General features: G+C 47.9%; 1 long non-coding RNA gene across 2 annotated transcripts; it reads right to left on the bottom strand.

Moving 5' to 3' along the window:
• Positions 1-761: 761 nt before the first annotated feature.
• On the bottom strand, positions 762-15,391 carry LOC127576372 (uncharacterized). 2 transcript variants are annotated; one of them, XR_007957238.1, is made up of 4 exons: positions 15,273-15,391; positions 8,936-9,106; positions 2,115-2,303; positions 762-1,510 (listed from the first exon to the last, which is right to left on the bottom strand). It is a non-coding gene; the product is annotated as an uncharacterized LOC127576372 (long non-coding RNA). The 2 variants fall into 2 exon arrangements; XR_007957237.1 differs by having other exon boundaries at positions 762-2,303.
• Between the last annotated feature and the right edge of the window lie 660 nt (positions 15,392-16,051).

Below are 16,051 nucleotides of genomic sequence, written 5' to 3'. Positions count from 1 at the left end.
CATCTGAAAGTACTGACTCTAGTGAGGTTCAGTTCCACAAACATTGGTTCCCCTCCCTCTTCTGATATAGCACCCTCTCCCCAACTGCAATATGACACAATTTCCTTGGTTTAAGAATTTCCTGAACTCTCATCAATTGCCTTGTATTTACAGATACCCCCTGACTCCTTGCTCCTCCTCCATTTACAGACGCTCCCTGAATCCTCCCTCCTCCTCCTCCTCCTCCTCTATTTACACACACACCCTGACTCCTCCTCCTCCATTTACACAATCTGAATCTTTCTCCTCCATTTTCAGACATTCCCTGACTCTTTTTCCTCCATTTACAGACATTCCCTGGCTTCTTCTCCTCCTTTACAGACATTCCCTGGCTTCTCCTCCTCCTTTACAGACATTCCCTGGCTTCTCCTCCTCCTTTACAGGCGCTTCCCGACTCTTCGCTCCTCCTCCATTTACAGATGCTCCCCAACTCCTTGTTCCTCCTCCATTTACAGACACTCAAAGTCGAGTTTATTATCACCTGCACAAGTCCATGTGTGCACAGGTGCAATGAAAAACACAGGTGCAGCAACATCACAGGCACATAGCAGTAGAGACACAACACTCAAAAGAGAAACATAAATTACATACAAGTTTTACAAGAGAACAAAAAGAACAATTAGAACAAAAAATAAATAACAAAGTCCATTTTAGCGCAAAGTGATTGGTATTGGTTTATTATTGTCACTTGTACCGAGGTACAGTGAAAAACTTGTCTTACAAACTGATCTTACAGGTCAATTCATTACACAGTGCAATTACATTGAGTTAGTACAGAATGCATTGATGTAGTACAGGTAAAAACAATAACAGTACAGAGTAAAGTGTCACAGCTACAGAGAAAGTGCAGTGCAGTAAGGTGCAAGGTCACAACAAGGTAGATCGTGAGGTCATAGGTCATAGTCCACCTCATTGTATAAGGGAACTTATCACTGTGGGGTAGAAGCTGCCAAGTCTGGTGGTACATGCCCTCAGGCTCCTGTATCTCCTACCCGATGGAAGAGTAGAGAAGAGAGAATGTCCCGGGTGGGTGGGATCTTTGATTATGCTGGCTGCTACACCAAGACAACGAGAGGTAAAGACAGTGTCCAAGGAGGGGAGGCTGGTGTCCGTGACATGATGGGCTGTGTCCACAACTCTCTGCAGCTTTTTGCGGTCTTGGGTAGAGCAGTTGGCATACCAAGCCGTGATACATCCAGATAGGATGCTTTCTATGGTGCATCGGTAAAAGTTGGTGAGAGTCAAAGGAGACAAACCAAATTTCTTTAGCCTCCTGAGGAAGTAGAGGCGCTGGTGAGCTTTCTCGGCCATGGCATCCACGTGGTTTGTCCAGGACAGGTTGTTGGTGATGTTCACTCCCAGGAACTTGAAGCCGTCAACCCTCTCGACCTCAGTACCATTGATGTAGACAGGTGCATGTACACCGCCCCCTTTTCTGAAGTCAATGACCAGCTGTTTAGTTTTGTTGACACTGAGGGAAAAGTTGTTGTCATGACACCATTCCACTAAGCTCTCTATCTCCTTCCTGTACTCTGACTCATTACTGTTTTGAGATACGGCCTACAACGGTGGTATCATCTGCAAACTTGTAGATGGAGTTAGAGCAGAATCTGGCCACACAGTCATGAGTGTATAGGGAGTAGAGTAGAGGGCTGAGGACGCAGCCTTGAGGTGGACCAGTGTTGAGAATAATCATGCTGGAGGTACTGCTGCCTATCCTCACTGATTGTCTGTTTGTTAGACAGTCAAGGATCTAGTTACAGAGGGAGGTGTTGAGTCCTAGGTCTTGGAGTTTGGTGACAAGCTTGCTTGTTATTATTGTATTGAAGGTGGAGCTGTCGTCAATAAACAAAATAGTCAATGATCAAAGGGGTCATAGTGTTGCTCAACTCCAGTGATTAAGGTTTTGCCGGTTGGTCCAAGAACTGAATGGTTGAAGTGAAGTAGCTGTTCTTGAAGCAGGTGGTGGTCCCTGACTTCTCACTGTTTCTTTCTCACGTGTACACATCCGTCACAAATTCCCCCCCATTTCCAGACTTTCCCCAGCCCGCCAGCATTTCCAGACACACTCTCACCTGTCCCCTTTGCTCCATCATTTATCGGCAGCGCCTGACCTGCCATTATTGCTCTCCATATACAAACGTTCTCAGTCCTGACCTCATTTCTCTTCCATTGATGGACCCTCCTTGACCTGTCATTCTTCCTCCCCTAATGTACAACAACGCACTGAGAATGCCAGAGATACTCGGTGGGTTAGGCAGCACCTGCGGAGAGGGACACAGTGTTAATGTTGCAGGACATTTGAACAAGCAAAAGATGGAAGTCAAGTATGTTTTAAGTTGGGAGGGGGAGGATGTGGAGAAAACAAACAGGACATCTGTAATAATGTGGAGACCAGGACAGACTGAATGGCATAAGTTGTGCTGGTGCCAGTTGAGAGAAGATGGGGACACAAGAGATTCTGCAGATGCTGAAATCTGGAGCAACACACACAGAGTGCTGGAGGAACTCAGCAGGTCAGGCAGCATCCATGGAGGGAAACAAACAGTTGACATTTCGGGCCGAGACCCTTCATCAGGACTGGAGAGGAGGAGGGCAGAAGGCAGAATAAGAAGGTGGGGGGGGGAGGGGGAGGAGCACACGCAGGCAGGGGAGAGGTAGGTTCAGGTGAGGGGGGAAGGTAGGTGGGTGGGGGAGAGGGAGAAGATGTAATAAGCTGAGAGGTAATAGGTAGAAGAGGCAAAGGGCTGAAGGAAGAAAGAATCTGGTAGGAGAGGGCAGTGGACCGTGGAATAAAGGATGGGGGAGAGGAGGGGAGGAGATGGGCAGGTCATCAAGGCAGGGGAAGGGAGCCACAGGAATAAGGGAAGACAGAAGAGTGGGGGGGAGGGGAGAAAGAAGGGGAGGGGTTACCGGAAGTTAGAGAAGTCGATGTTGAGGCCGTCAGGTTGGAGACTCCCAAGGCAGAATACGGGGTGTTGTTCCTCCAACCTGCGCCTGGCCTCAGCGTGGCAGTAGAGGAGGCCGCAGACAGACACGTCAGTGTGGGAGTGGGATGTGGAATTGAAGTGGGGGCTGAATGTTTGTTAATTACGGCTGACCTATCAAGAGAAATTTCTGTATGTACATGCACAGTCCCCAATCATACATCATTTCTCCTCCGTCTACAGCTGCTTCCCGACCTGTCTCTATTTTCTCCTCCACGTGCAGATGCTCCCGAACCATTAACCACCTCTCCTTTATTAACAAACGCTGCCTGGCGTGTTTACAGGCACATTCTTGCTCTTCACGTCTTATGAGGATAGGTTGAGTGAGCTGGGGCTTTTCTCTTTGGAGAGGAGGAGGATGAGAGGTGACGATAGAGGTGTACGAGATGATAAGAGGCATAGATCGAGTGGATAGTCAGAGACTTTTTCCCAGGGCGACAATGGCTAACACGAGGGGACACAATTTTATGGTGATTGGAGGAAGATATAAGGGGGATGTCAGGGGTAAGTTTTTTTTACACAGAGAGTGGTGAGTGTGTGGAACGCACTGCCGGCAGAGGTTGTGGGGGCAGATACATTAGGGACATTTAAGAGACTCATCTTCCGGGCTTACATCTTGGAGAAGGAGTAGGCGGTAACTGCAGGCGCCCTGGTTGAGTTCTGTGACCGGTGGGGCCCTCAGGGGATCACGTGTGTCGTGGATGGTGAAAATGCCGTTCTTCTCTGAAGTGTAGCGTGTGTGTTTAGCAGTTGTTAGTTAGCATTATTGCTGTAGTTCTGTAGATGCATTGTTTTTTCTTCAATTTTCTATTTTCTGTATCAGTTGTAGTATGTTGTCACTGGATGTCCTTTTGTAGTGCTTTTAGCAAATAAACGTGTATACTGTGTAAAGGGCAGGTGCCCCACTTGCGGGAATATTAGAAGAAAGCCAAATGAATCAACCAATCAATGAACCGATCTGTATAATGTCGGAGGGAACCTCAGGCATCCGACAGCCTCTCACGCAGCCTTCTGTCTGTGTCTCACCACCGGTCGTGACCCAGCCTTAGGGAAGAGTAGGAATGTTTAAACTGTCCACCTCATCAGAGGAGGTGGATAAGACTGCAGTGGACTGTGTGCTTGCCAAGAAGGTGTTGAAACAGGTGCAAGTGGCCTCTGCTGAGGTTTGCCCTGGGTAGACCATAAGACATAGGAGCAGAATTAGGCCATTCAGCCCATCGAGTCTGCTCCGTCATTTGATCGTGGCTGATCTTTTCTTTCAACCTGATGACACCACTGTTGTTGGCAGAATCTCAGAGGGCAACGAGGAGACGTACAGGAGTGAGATGGATCGGCTGGTTGGGTGGTGTCACAACAACAACCTTGCACTCAGCATCAGCAAGACCAAGGAACTGACTGTGGACTTCAGGAAGGGGAAGTCGGGAGAACACACACCAGTCCTCATTGAGGGGTCAGAGGTGCAAAGGGTGAGCAGCTTCAAGTTCCTGGGTGTCAACATCTCAAGAGGATTGATCCTGGGCCCAACACTTTGATGCAATTGGAGAAGGCATGCCAGCGGCTCTACTTCATTAGGAGTTTGAGGAGATTTGGTATACCACCAAAGACTCCTGCAAATTTCTCCAGTGGAGAACATTCTGACTGGTTGCATCACCACCCGGTATGGAGGCTCGAAAGAGGCTGCAGAGGGTTGTAGACTCAGCCAGTTCCATCACAGGCATAACCCTCCCCACCATCGAGGACATCTTCAAGAGGCGGTGCGTGAAGAAGGCGGCATCCATCACTAAGGACCCTCACCACCAGGGACGTGCCCTCTTTATGTTACTACTATCGGGGAGGAGGTACAGGAGCCTGAAGACTCACACTCAATGTTTCAGGAACAGCTTCTTCCCCTCTGCTATTAGATTCCTGAACGGTCCATGAACCCATGAACACTACCTCGTTATTCTTCTTTTGCACTATTTATTTACGTATGCCTTTATGTCTTGCACTGTACTGTTGCCTCCAAACAACAAATTTCATGACATATGTCAGCGATAATAAACCTGATTCTGATTCTCCTGCCTACTCATAACCATTAACCCCCTTACCAATCAAGAACCTATCAATCTCTGCCTTGAATATACCCAGTAACTTGTCCTCCACAGCCCTCTGTGACAAGACAGTCACGGGGAGAACACTTGAAACCCACACCGTCAGATTCACCACCCTCTGGCTGAAGAAATTACTCCTCATCTCAGTTTTGAATAGACATCCCCTTTATTCTGAGGCTGTGCCCTCAGATCCTAGACTCTCCTACTGATGGAAATGTCCTCCCCACATCCACTCTTTCCAGGCCTTTCAGTATCCCGTAGGTTTCAACCAGATCTCCCCTCATTCTTCTGAGGTTGTGTTACACAGCACTCTGTGTTCTACGGACTGTTTCTGGTTTGCACACTGAGGGAAATATCAACTGCTGCTGGCAGATCATCGCTTTGGTGAAAGACTCACTTTGATTAGCACTTTGATTAGTTGGTATTGCAGTGCAAGGAGATGTCTGCAAGTAGATGTTGGCAACTGGCACTTTGCAACATGCAGGAGTATGTGCTGAGGGGCACACTGAAGCTCGCTACAGCTAGTGCTGTGGTGCAAGGAAAGAGTTAAATTAGCCAGGAGTCGTTTCTCATTCCTCCTCAGTATGTGCAGTAGTGTGTAACACAAAATGGTGGTTATAAGACAAAATGGTGTCAGTTTGGAATGTGGGAATACCTCGAAGATGTGCATGGACAGACCGCCTTGAGATTAGATACTGGTGAAAAATGTTTTTTTTCCCTTACAGACCTGCTGTCTCTGTTTTTGTGTTATGTGTCTCAGGCTGAAGGTTGTGAGAGATAAGAAGGTGCAGGCTGGTACTACAAGGGGATGGAAAAGTACTGGTGTAAAAGTTATGTCAGGTTTTTAAAGGGTATAAAAAGGGGCAACTTCTTGGTCCAAATCAGGACCTTCCCTGAGGCTGGGTTGCGACCGGAGGTGAGACACAGACAGAAGGCTGCGTGAGAGGATGTTGGACACCTGAGGTTCCCTCTGGCATTGTATAGATTGGTTCATTGATTGGTTGATTCATTTTGTTTCCTTCTATATTCTATTTTCTTCCTTCTTTTAGTATTTTATTCTGTATATAATCCTAATAAAGTAGTTTTCTATAACCTTTAACACGTGTACAGTGTCTCCTTTGTTTGCGAATACCTCTTGCTGCTGAATCAGGAAAGAACAAGGAACGAAGTTTAAAAATATTTTCGTTACATAAAGTTCTGTGGGGAAGGATTACATCCTAGCTTCCTGCCACCACTGGGTGCTGAGGAACTGGGCCCTGAGTAACAGCCTCTCAAACATTCTTGTTGCAATGTTTAAGGATTAGTGGTGTCAACATATTGTAAGGGGATACGTTGAATTGCCTGGTACAGTGAACAAGGAGAATGATACATCTTGAAAAACTCCAGTACTGTAAATAAAATATATCTTGGAGGAAAATAAAAAGCTGGAATAAAGTTAGCATCTGTAGCAAAAGAAACAAGGCCATTAAAAGTTAAGCCTAAAATGTCAGTGCATGCTGGGCATTCGAGCATTTCCTGTTATTATTTAAGACTTAAAGCACCCGTGGCACTTTGCTGTTTGAACAATTGCTCCTCATGCTAACCTTAGGCAAGTACTGAGCCACCTATGTCACATGCCCACCCACCAAAGGCATTCTGGGTAGAGGGCAGCCGAAAGATGGCACCCTCAACAGGGCAATACTTCCCTCAGCATCGGAAATGTTGCGGGGGTTGGGCAGGGTGGGGAGGAAGAGGTGTGTCAGACTGGATTTTTCTGCTGCATATCTACAGAGAAGCCCACACCCCTCAAAACCTTAATCAAGCCTGTCTGAAATGGGGTTAGGAGCAGGTCCACCAGACATAAACTGAGGGGTTAGATTGTGAGGCCAGATTGTAACTGAGTGACAGGAGACAACGACAAACACAGATGCATTTAAATTTTAAGGTAGTCTCGTGCCAGGGTTAGGAGCTTGAAGAGTGTGTTTAGAGGGAGCCTAAATCAAAATGAAAATCAACAAAACTGCAGATGCTGGAAATCTAAAACATAAACTGAAAATGCCGGAAATACTTAGCAGGTCAGACTGGAATCTGGAGCAAAAGAAACAGAGCAAAGGTTTTGGGTCAAAACCCTTCATCAGGACAGCAGGGAACCTATTCTGATTTGCAGAATGAGTGAGGTGAGACTGCCAGGGTCGGCACTGTGGCTGAAAAGATGCTGGAAATCTGAACTAACAGGAAAAAATGAAAATGCTGGAAATGTTCAGCAGGTCAGGCAAAATCTATGGGAAGAGAAACGTTAACTGTTTCTCATTACACGGATACTGCCTGACCTGCTGAGGGTTTCCAGCACTTTCTGTCTTCATTTCTGTGCTGTGGCTTCAGCTTCGATGCCACCGACTTTGATGAAGGAAGACAAGAGTTTTGATGCCAGATGACAATAGTAGTGGAATTCAGTGAAGTGGGTAAAAAGATGCTGTTCATGTACCTTAAAATACAAGAGAGGGAGGGGGAAAGAGAGAGAGAGGGAGGGGGAAAGAGAGAGAGGGAGGAGAGTGGAGAGAGAAAGAAAAGGGGGCATTGGGGGAGAAAGAGAGGGAGGGGAGAGTGGGGGAGGGGGAGAGAAGGGGGAGAGAGGGAGGGGGGAGGGGGGAAGGGGGGAAGGGGGGAGAGAGATGCAAACAGTGAGGGTGGGAACTAAGGACAAATTCAGAAAAAAATAGAGATTAATCCTGATGCAGGGTTTTGACCGAAACATTAACATTTCCTTTCCTCCCACAGATGCTGCTCGACCCACAGAGTTCCTCCAGCAGATTGTTTGCTGCAAAGAAGTTAAAAGGTGTAACATGGAGGAAGGCAGGGATGTGGTCAGATACTTGATATCAGCACAGGGGAAGGAGCTGGTTGGTGGATAGCTGGTGAGCGATTTTGGTTTCAAATAGTATTTGTTTCTGCTAAATGAGTTACCCAATGAACGGCGTGTCAGGGCTCTGCGGAGCAGTGGAACGTGCACCTTATGGTGCATGAGGACACCAGAATGCCTCCTGTGTACTGGACAACCACAGGTGCTGTACGTATTGTCAGCTGGAGGAGCTCGAGCTCTTGGAACAAGAGCAGCAGCTGACATCGTTGCAGCCCATTCATGTGGACGGGTGTTTTAGTTTGGGGAGCATATGTCAGGAGGTGGTCAGCCCAAATCTCATAAGAGCACGAGAAAATAGCAGTAGGCGTAGGCCTCCTCGTCTCCCAAGCCTGCCCCTCCATTCATCTCTGCTTACTGCACTTCCAGGCTTGGAATCAACCATAGATTTCAAAACGGTATCCTTTGCTCTGGGTCCAAGTGCTCGATGTGTATTGAAAGGAGCAGTGTGCCTGCCACTGAGCCTCAGGAAATTCCACTGTACGTCTCCAAAGAACAGCCATTCACCACAACTGTTTTTGAATCCATGCAAGTATTATCTCAAGGATGTCAATTTTGCCAAACTCAATGTGGCACTTTATCCACTGCCCTGTCAATGTCCGTCCACTGCCCTGTCAATGTCCGTCCACTGCCCTGTCAATGTCCGTCCACTGCCCTGTCAATGTCCGTCCACTGACCTGTCAATGTCCGTCCACTGACCTGTCAATGTCCGTCATCTACTCCTCCATCACAAAACCCCAAGTTGGTTGAATTCAGTTTCCCCTTAGCCCAGGCTTGAACAAGAAACAGTGGGAATGTTGCAAATGTGCAGGCTGTCTTACATTCCATGGTCTACTGATTACACAGAAAAGTGCCATGACATTTTTTCCTGGCATGAAGTTGTCTTACGACCATCGAACTGAAAAGTTAACATTTTCACTTACCACAGGTGGTGCCTGCCCTGCTGAGTATCTCTGGTTTGTATTTCTCATTTCCAGCCTCTATAGCATTTCGCTCTTGCTTGCATCAAGTGGTTGAGAAGACAATCAGCGGGTTGAAGTCAGGTTTCTGAGCACTTGCACAGAGCAGAGATTAGCTGTGGTAGATGCTCTTCCCTAAAGGAAGAGACTGGGAATCAGTAACAGGGGAATAAAGAAACAGGAGAGACTTAGAACAAATATTTTGTATCTGTCTTCTTGGAAGAAGAGACTAAAAGCATCCGACTGACCTTGTACAGAAAGTTAGTGTGCAGATACGGCAACACACTGGGAAAACAAATTGAACGTCAAACTTAATTGCAAAGGTATTGGTATTGGTTTATTATTGTCACTTGTACCGAGGTACAGTGAAAAACTTGCCTTGCATACTGATCGTACAGGTTGATTCATTACACAGTGCAGTTACATTGAGTTAGTACAGACTGCATTGAGGTAGTACAGGTAAAAACAATAACAGTACAAAGTGTCACAGCTACAGAGAAAGTGCAGTGCAATAAGGTGCAAGGTCACAGCAAGGTAGATTGTGAGGTCAGAGTCCATCTCATCATATGAGGGAACCGTTCAATAGAGTCGGATCCGGTTATTTTCAAATCTGCAGGTTCTGTCAGGAGTCCAGGAATGATTTGAAAACAACTTGGTGCTTCGCAAAGTTTTATTGAAAAAGTTTAAAAAAAGAAACAGTCACAGAGCACATGGCACTAGCTTTACTACTGGGAGATGAGCCGAGACAAAAGGAACTACAGATGAGCTAGGGCTGGGGGTGGGGTGGGGTGGGGGGGGGGGGGAGGTGGGTGAAGAGAGCAAGAGAGTGATTAACAAAAAACGACACCTTTTATACGTGACATAAGAGATACTCCTTAGCTAACAATAGTCCAATCAGGCCTCCTATTAGATACTTGTGGCCAAACCAACCAATGAAAAAATACATTGTGCAGAGGGACTTGGGAATGTTTGTGCATGAATCACAAAAGGTTGGTTTGCAGGTGCAATACTGCAATGGAATGCTGGCCTTCATTGCTAGTGGGAACGAATTTAAGAACGGGGAGGTTATGCTGCAACTGCGGGAAACTGGAGCACCCCAGGGAAAGCCCACACAGTCGTGGGGAGAACATTCAAACCCCACCCAGGTTGGGATCATCCCTGGGTCCCTGGAGCTTTGAAGCAGCAGTCCGCTATGCCGCTATGCACCAAAATTTGCCTGTCTAGATCTTGGAAATATTCACCCTCGGGGGCCCTCTGAGGTGGAACATTTCAAAGATTTGAAACCTTCTGAGAAGTTCCTCCTCCACCTGCAAACCAACCTTTCGTGATTCATGCACAAACATTCCCTCTGCACAACAGCATGCTGCAATCTTTCACTATTTAAATAATGATCTGATTTTCTATTTTTCCTTCCAAAGTAGATGACCTCACATTTTTGTTTCAGTTCTGCTCCCCTGACCTGGAACATCTGGCGGTCAAGTGTTGCCTATTCTACCCGCCGAGGGAGTTTTCCGCCGTCATTCCTGACCCCTGGCAAACGTCAAGCTGGCACTGGAGGAGCTGAGCACCATGATCAACAGTCACGAGACAGCGCACTCTGATGCCTTCCACGGGGGACTTCAACCAGGCCAGCTTGAAGAAGTCTCTGACACACTACCACCAACATGTCACCTGTGGAACCAAAGGAGCCAACACACTCGATCACTGCTGCACCACCATCAAGAACACTTACCGTGCCACCCCGCACCTGCACTGTGGCAAGTCCGATCACCTGGCTGTACTTCTACTCCTGATATACAGGCAGAGACTGAGGACCACAGCACCAGTGGTGAGGACTGTGAGGGAGAAGCCTTTACAGGACTGCTTTGAATCAGTGGACTGGACCATATTCAGGGATTCATCATCACCATATTCAAGGCCTTCACTTGTTGCAGGTGTGGCAAAGGATCCTTTCAGTAAAACCACCTCCTGTCACACCAACGGATTCACAAGGAAGATATCTTTATTCGTCACATGTACATCGAAACACACAGTGAAATGCATCTTTTGCGTAGAGTGTTCTGGTGGTAGCCCACAAGTGTCGCCATGCTTCCGGCGCCAACACAGCACGCCCGCAACTTCCTAACCCGTACGTCTTTGGACTGTGGGAGGAAACCTATGCAGACACGGGGAGAACATACAAACTCCTCACAGACAGCGGCTGGAACTGAACCCGGGTCGCTGGCGCTGTAATAGCGTTACGCTAACCGCTACACTACCGTGCCTGCTATCTACCCTATCTATAACTCTCATAATTTTATAGCCTTCTATCAGGTCACCCCTTGGCCTCCGTCGCTCCAGAGAAAACATTCCAAGTTTTCCAACCTCTCTGTGTAGCTAATACTCTCCAATCCAGGCGACATCCTGGTGAACCTCTTCTGCACCCTCTCCAAAGGCTCCGCATCCTTCCTGTAATGTGGTGGCCGGACCCTGCGTGCACTGCTCCAAATGTGGCCTAACCATAGTTTTATACAGCTGCAACGTGGCTTCCCAACTTTGATTCTCATGATTCCAACCAATGCATTTTGACAGGGACATGAGCAGGCAGGGAATGGAGGGATGTAAGGCAAGATGGGATTTGTTTAAGCTGGTATTGTGATCGGCACAGACATGGTCAGCTGGAGGACCTGTTCCTGTGCTGTACTGTTCCATGTTAAATGAAGACAAACATGTCACGTGCCTTTGTTACCTCCCCATTTGCTTGTGTTGCCATTTCCATGGAGCTATGGACTTGCAGCCCAAGATCTCAGTGCTACGAATTGCCCTGCCGTTTGCGGTGTATTTTCCTTGTGCATTTGACCTCCCAAAGAGCATCACCTCACATTTCTCCAGATGAAGCTCCATCTGCCATTTCTCTACCCATATTTCAAACTGATCTGTATCCTTCTTACGTCCTTTACCAATGGTGGCTGGGGACTTTAAGTTAAATAAATCTGGAATAGGATGTTTTTTTTTATCACTATTATTTCATTTAAAATGTGAGTTTTTGCTAAACCACAGCCTTCTTGCAGTCTGTTCCAGAAGGCACTAATCACTGACTCCAGGCTGGATTGTAATAAATGCTGAAGATCCTGCAAACAGGCCGTCGCTGTGGTAAGAGAAACAGAGTTAATGTTTCAGGTCGAAGACCTGTCGTTAATGCTGTCTCTCTTCCCACAGATGCAGCCTGACCTACTGAGTACCTCAACTATTTATTTTGGATTTCCAGCATCCGCAGTTCTTTGTGTGATTTTCACAAGCCGTACTGTGATCAGTAGTGGGACGGACTGACGTGCTCAAGAGGCTGGCTGACCTTCTGTGCCGCATCATTCTCTGAGTCCTGGGAGAGGAGTCATGGGCCAGGCCAGCTCACGTCACCCACCCTTGAGAAGAGTCAGGATCATTGACACCTCAAGGTTCCTGCTGTGTATCCTTTGTTACACTGGTGTCCGGTAAGCACACATCAATTAAACAGAGAATGCTTGTACACAATGCTAGGATCCTCCTCTACCTGGCGACCAAATGGCTGATGTACAATTTTAACAGGCTGCAACAAAACCCTCCATCTCCCATATTAATACAGATTTTAACCCTTTGTTTTTAAAGAAGAGGGTTTATTTTTAAATGGGTTTACACTTGTGTTTAAATAGTAGATTCAGGAATGTTGCGCTATTTGTGGTCCAATCAACAGCCATTTTCAGACTGGAAAATTAAAGCTGCCATTTCACTTTAATTCAGGACCAGGTCATTCTTCGATCTGATGGCAGGTTTCCAAAACTCCTTGTCAATCTTCCTCACTCTACATGAGCCGCCTGCTCTGACTCAAGGAGCAGTTAGCCGGTGGCTGGGACAGACCTCTGACTGGCCTCATGCCTTCAGTGAAGACGGAAGAGAGTGAGTGAGCCAAGTGCCTGCTGACCCTCTCACTGAGGGTCTGTGTCCAAGCTGATCATCCAAGTTCTATTCCAACATCAGGTGGGCTGGGGGGCTGGAAATAAACATCCACAACAGTAGAGTTAAAAGAAATTCTTGATGTAGGGTTTCGACCTGAAACGTTGACAGTTGCTACCTGTTGAGTTCCTCCAGTCGTTTGTTTGTTGCTGCAGATTCCAGCATCTGCATTCCCTTGTTCCCTGCCTGTTTGCGTGAAAGAAATTCTAATTTAGTTGATATTTATCTGGAATTTTGGAAATCCAACCCCATTCTAATGGTTATTAACAACCGTCCCCAGCTGCCTGAATGAATGCGGTTCAGTTCTGGGTGGTAAAAGCAGGCAGCAACAGTGGGCATCAAATCCCCGCAGTCACATGTGAACCTGCTGGTGCCTCAGCAGGTGGAAAGGCCGGATGAATCCCTTTGCGCACACCGCACAGGTGAACGGCCTCTCCCCGGTGTGAGTGCCTCGATGCGTCATCAGATCCCTTGTGCTCTTAAAGCTCCTGTCACAGTCAGAACACTTAAAGGGCCTCATGTCAGCGTGAATGCGCTGGTGCCTCATCAGGTTGGACGACTGCGTGAACCCCTTCCCGCACACGGAGCAGGTGAACGGCCTCTCCCCGGTGTGAAGGCGCTGGTGCGTCAGGAGGTTGCATAGCTGAGCGAAGCCCTTCTCGCACACGGGGCAGGTGAACGGCTTCTCCCCCGTGTGGCTGCGTCGGTGCGTTTCCAGCTGGGAGGGGGAGTTGAATCCCTTCCCGCAGTCCCTGCACTTACATGGCTTCTCCGTGGCTTCGGTGTCCTTGTGTGCCTCCAGACTGGACGACTTGCGGGGTTTCCCCTCCCCCCTGTGCTGGGAGTGGAGCAGTGGTTTACAGGATGTGTCAGTGATGAAAGCTCTCTCCACCGTGAGTGCACAGGAGAGCCGTTACTTCTCAGTGCGTCTCTCTCCCAGTCACACGAACATTTGAAATGCTTTGCCACAGACCAACATGTCCAAAGGCTGCTGATATTCGGGTCCTGATAACTTTGTCGGATCTTAACACGATCTTTGGTTTGAGTTCTCTGTCTTCAAGTCATCCTCTTTTAAAATTCTACAAAAGGAATTCAGAATGTTAGCACAGTTTTAATTCCCACCATGGATTCTACCCCTTCTCAGTGCTGGCTGTGACTCATTGGGTGGCGTTGTTGCCTCTGGGTCTGAACTGACAAATTCAAGTCCCACACGAGACATTTGGACACCAAAGACGAAGCTGTTGCTCCAGCGTGCAACCAAGAGACTGCTGTGTGATCAGATGTGAGGTGTTAAGGATGAGGCATTAAACAAGGTCTCTCCACTCTCTCAGTTTGATATGAAACACCCTGGTTCTCGAGTAGATAGAATGAAAACAGAACACTCTACGCAAAAGATGCATTTCACTGTGTGTTTCGATGTACATGTACATGTGACTTATAAAAATATCTTAAATTGTTCCCTTTGGTTCAAGGAAAAAAAACACCATTAATTCCATGCCTGCGGGGAACATTTGATGCTGGCATCCTTCTCCATCTGGAGAATGTTGTACAATTTTAACAGGCTCCTATGACATCCTCCATCTTGTATATTAATGCAGACTTTAAGACCCCCCCCCGCCCCCACTTTTTTAAAGAAAAGGTGTATTTTAATGGGTTAATACGTGTTAACATGGTAGTTTCAGTAATGTTACACAAACACTCCCTGCCAGTCGCTCTGTAAAAAATAAAATTACACCCTTTTTTTAGCCCAAAATTGTCAATCGATCAGTGCCTTCAGAATGCATTTAGGTAGGTACTTCGGAGAGAACAATTTGTGGGATCCCGGGAAGAGAGTTGGGGAACAGGACCGACTGGAGTGCTTGACCAGGAGTGGCCTAGTGGCGCTGAGGCAGTGCAGCTGTCTCACAACTCCAGCGACCCGGGTTCAATCCTGACCTCCCACGCTACCTTTCTGTGACCGTGTCGGGTTTCCCCCGCGCGATCCTGAAGATGTGTTTGTTGGTCGGTTCTTTCACCATTGTGAATTAGAGTAGGTGGCTGGTGGGAGGAAGGGGGGCGGTGTTGACGAGATCTGTGAGATAACAGGGAAATGAAAGGGGAAGATAGGATGGAAGGGATTGTTCTAAGAGGCAGAATAGACTCGATGGGCCGAAATATCGTTATGAAATTTGCAAGGGCAGGGTTGCACTCAATGGGCCTCCTCCTAAGTTGATTTCACAAGAGGTTTATCCCACAATTAATATTTCTACAATAGGTTATCTGGTCTTTACCGTATTGCTGTGCATGGAGGTTAATTGTTTGCAAAAAAAAGCGCCATTGCACATTTACTCACTGCATGCAGGGCGAGACCCCCTCAGTCCGCGATGTCCCCGGGACCCCAGCGCCTCGCCCCCGACGTCCCGTTACCCGAGGTCCAACCCTCGCTGGGACCCAGAGGGCCGCGCATGCGCCCTGAGCTCCCTCCACAAGGATGCCGGCAGCGGACCCCGACCATCCAGGCCGTCCCCGCTCGCGTCTGCCGCCGCGGTTAAACGCACGGAGCCCGCAAGCCCACTCCGTGGAGGAAGAGGGGCGCACCTTAATGTTCATCACGCCTCCCTGCCCACCCCCAGCGATCACACTTCGACCCTGCCGCTCCGCAATTCAGTGCCGCCAGCTCGGACCCGCCTGTTCGGCCACCGTCGCAAGTACCGCGCATGCTCACAGCGCCGGCGCTCCTGAAGTCATCGATGGGGCACTTTCCATCCCCCGACGCATTCTGGGTAAATACATCCATATTGGTTTCGCAACAGGAGTGGAGGGAATAGAGATTTAAAGCTATCTTTGAAAGAGCCTTCTTTCAAAACTATCTCCAGGAATGATACCGATTTGACCCAAATGGCTCACGGTAAGTGACATGACAAAAGAGAGACACGAAAGGCCGAGATACTGGAATCCGGAGCATAAAAAAAAGCCCCACAAACTGCGCGAGGGACTCGGCGAGTTAGGCAGCATCTGTAAAGGGAAATGGATAGTCGACGTTTCGGATCCAGACTGAAAGAGTAGAGGGCAGTATAAACAGGTGAGCGGAAAGGGTGGGTCCAGAGCTGGCAAGTGATAGGTGGTGGATCC

This window comes from Pristis pectinata, chromosome 12 (genome assembly GCF_009764475.1).
Source record: "Pristis pectinata isolate sPriPec2 chromosome 12, sPriPec2.1.pri, whole genome shotgun sequence".
Taxonomy (NCBI): Eukaryota; Metazoa; Chordata; class Chondrichthyes; order Rhinopristiformes; family Pristidae; genus Pristis; species Pristis pectinata.
This window is presented reverse-complemented; position numbering and strand designations above follow the sequence as displayed.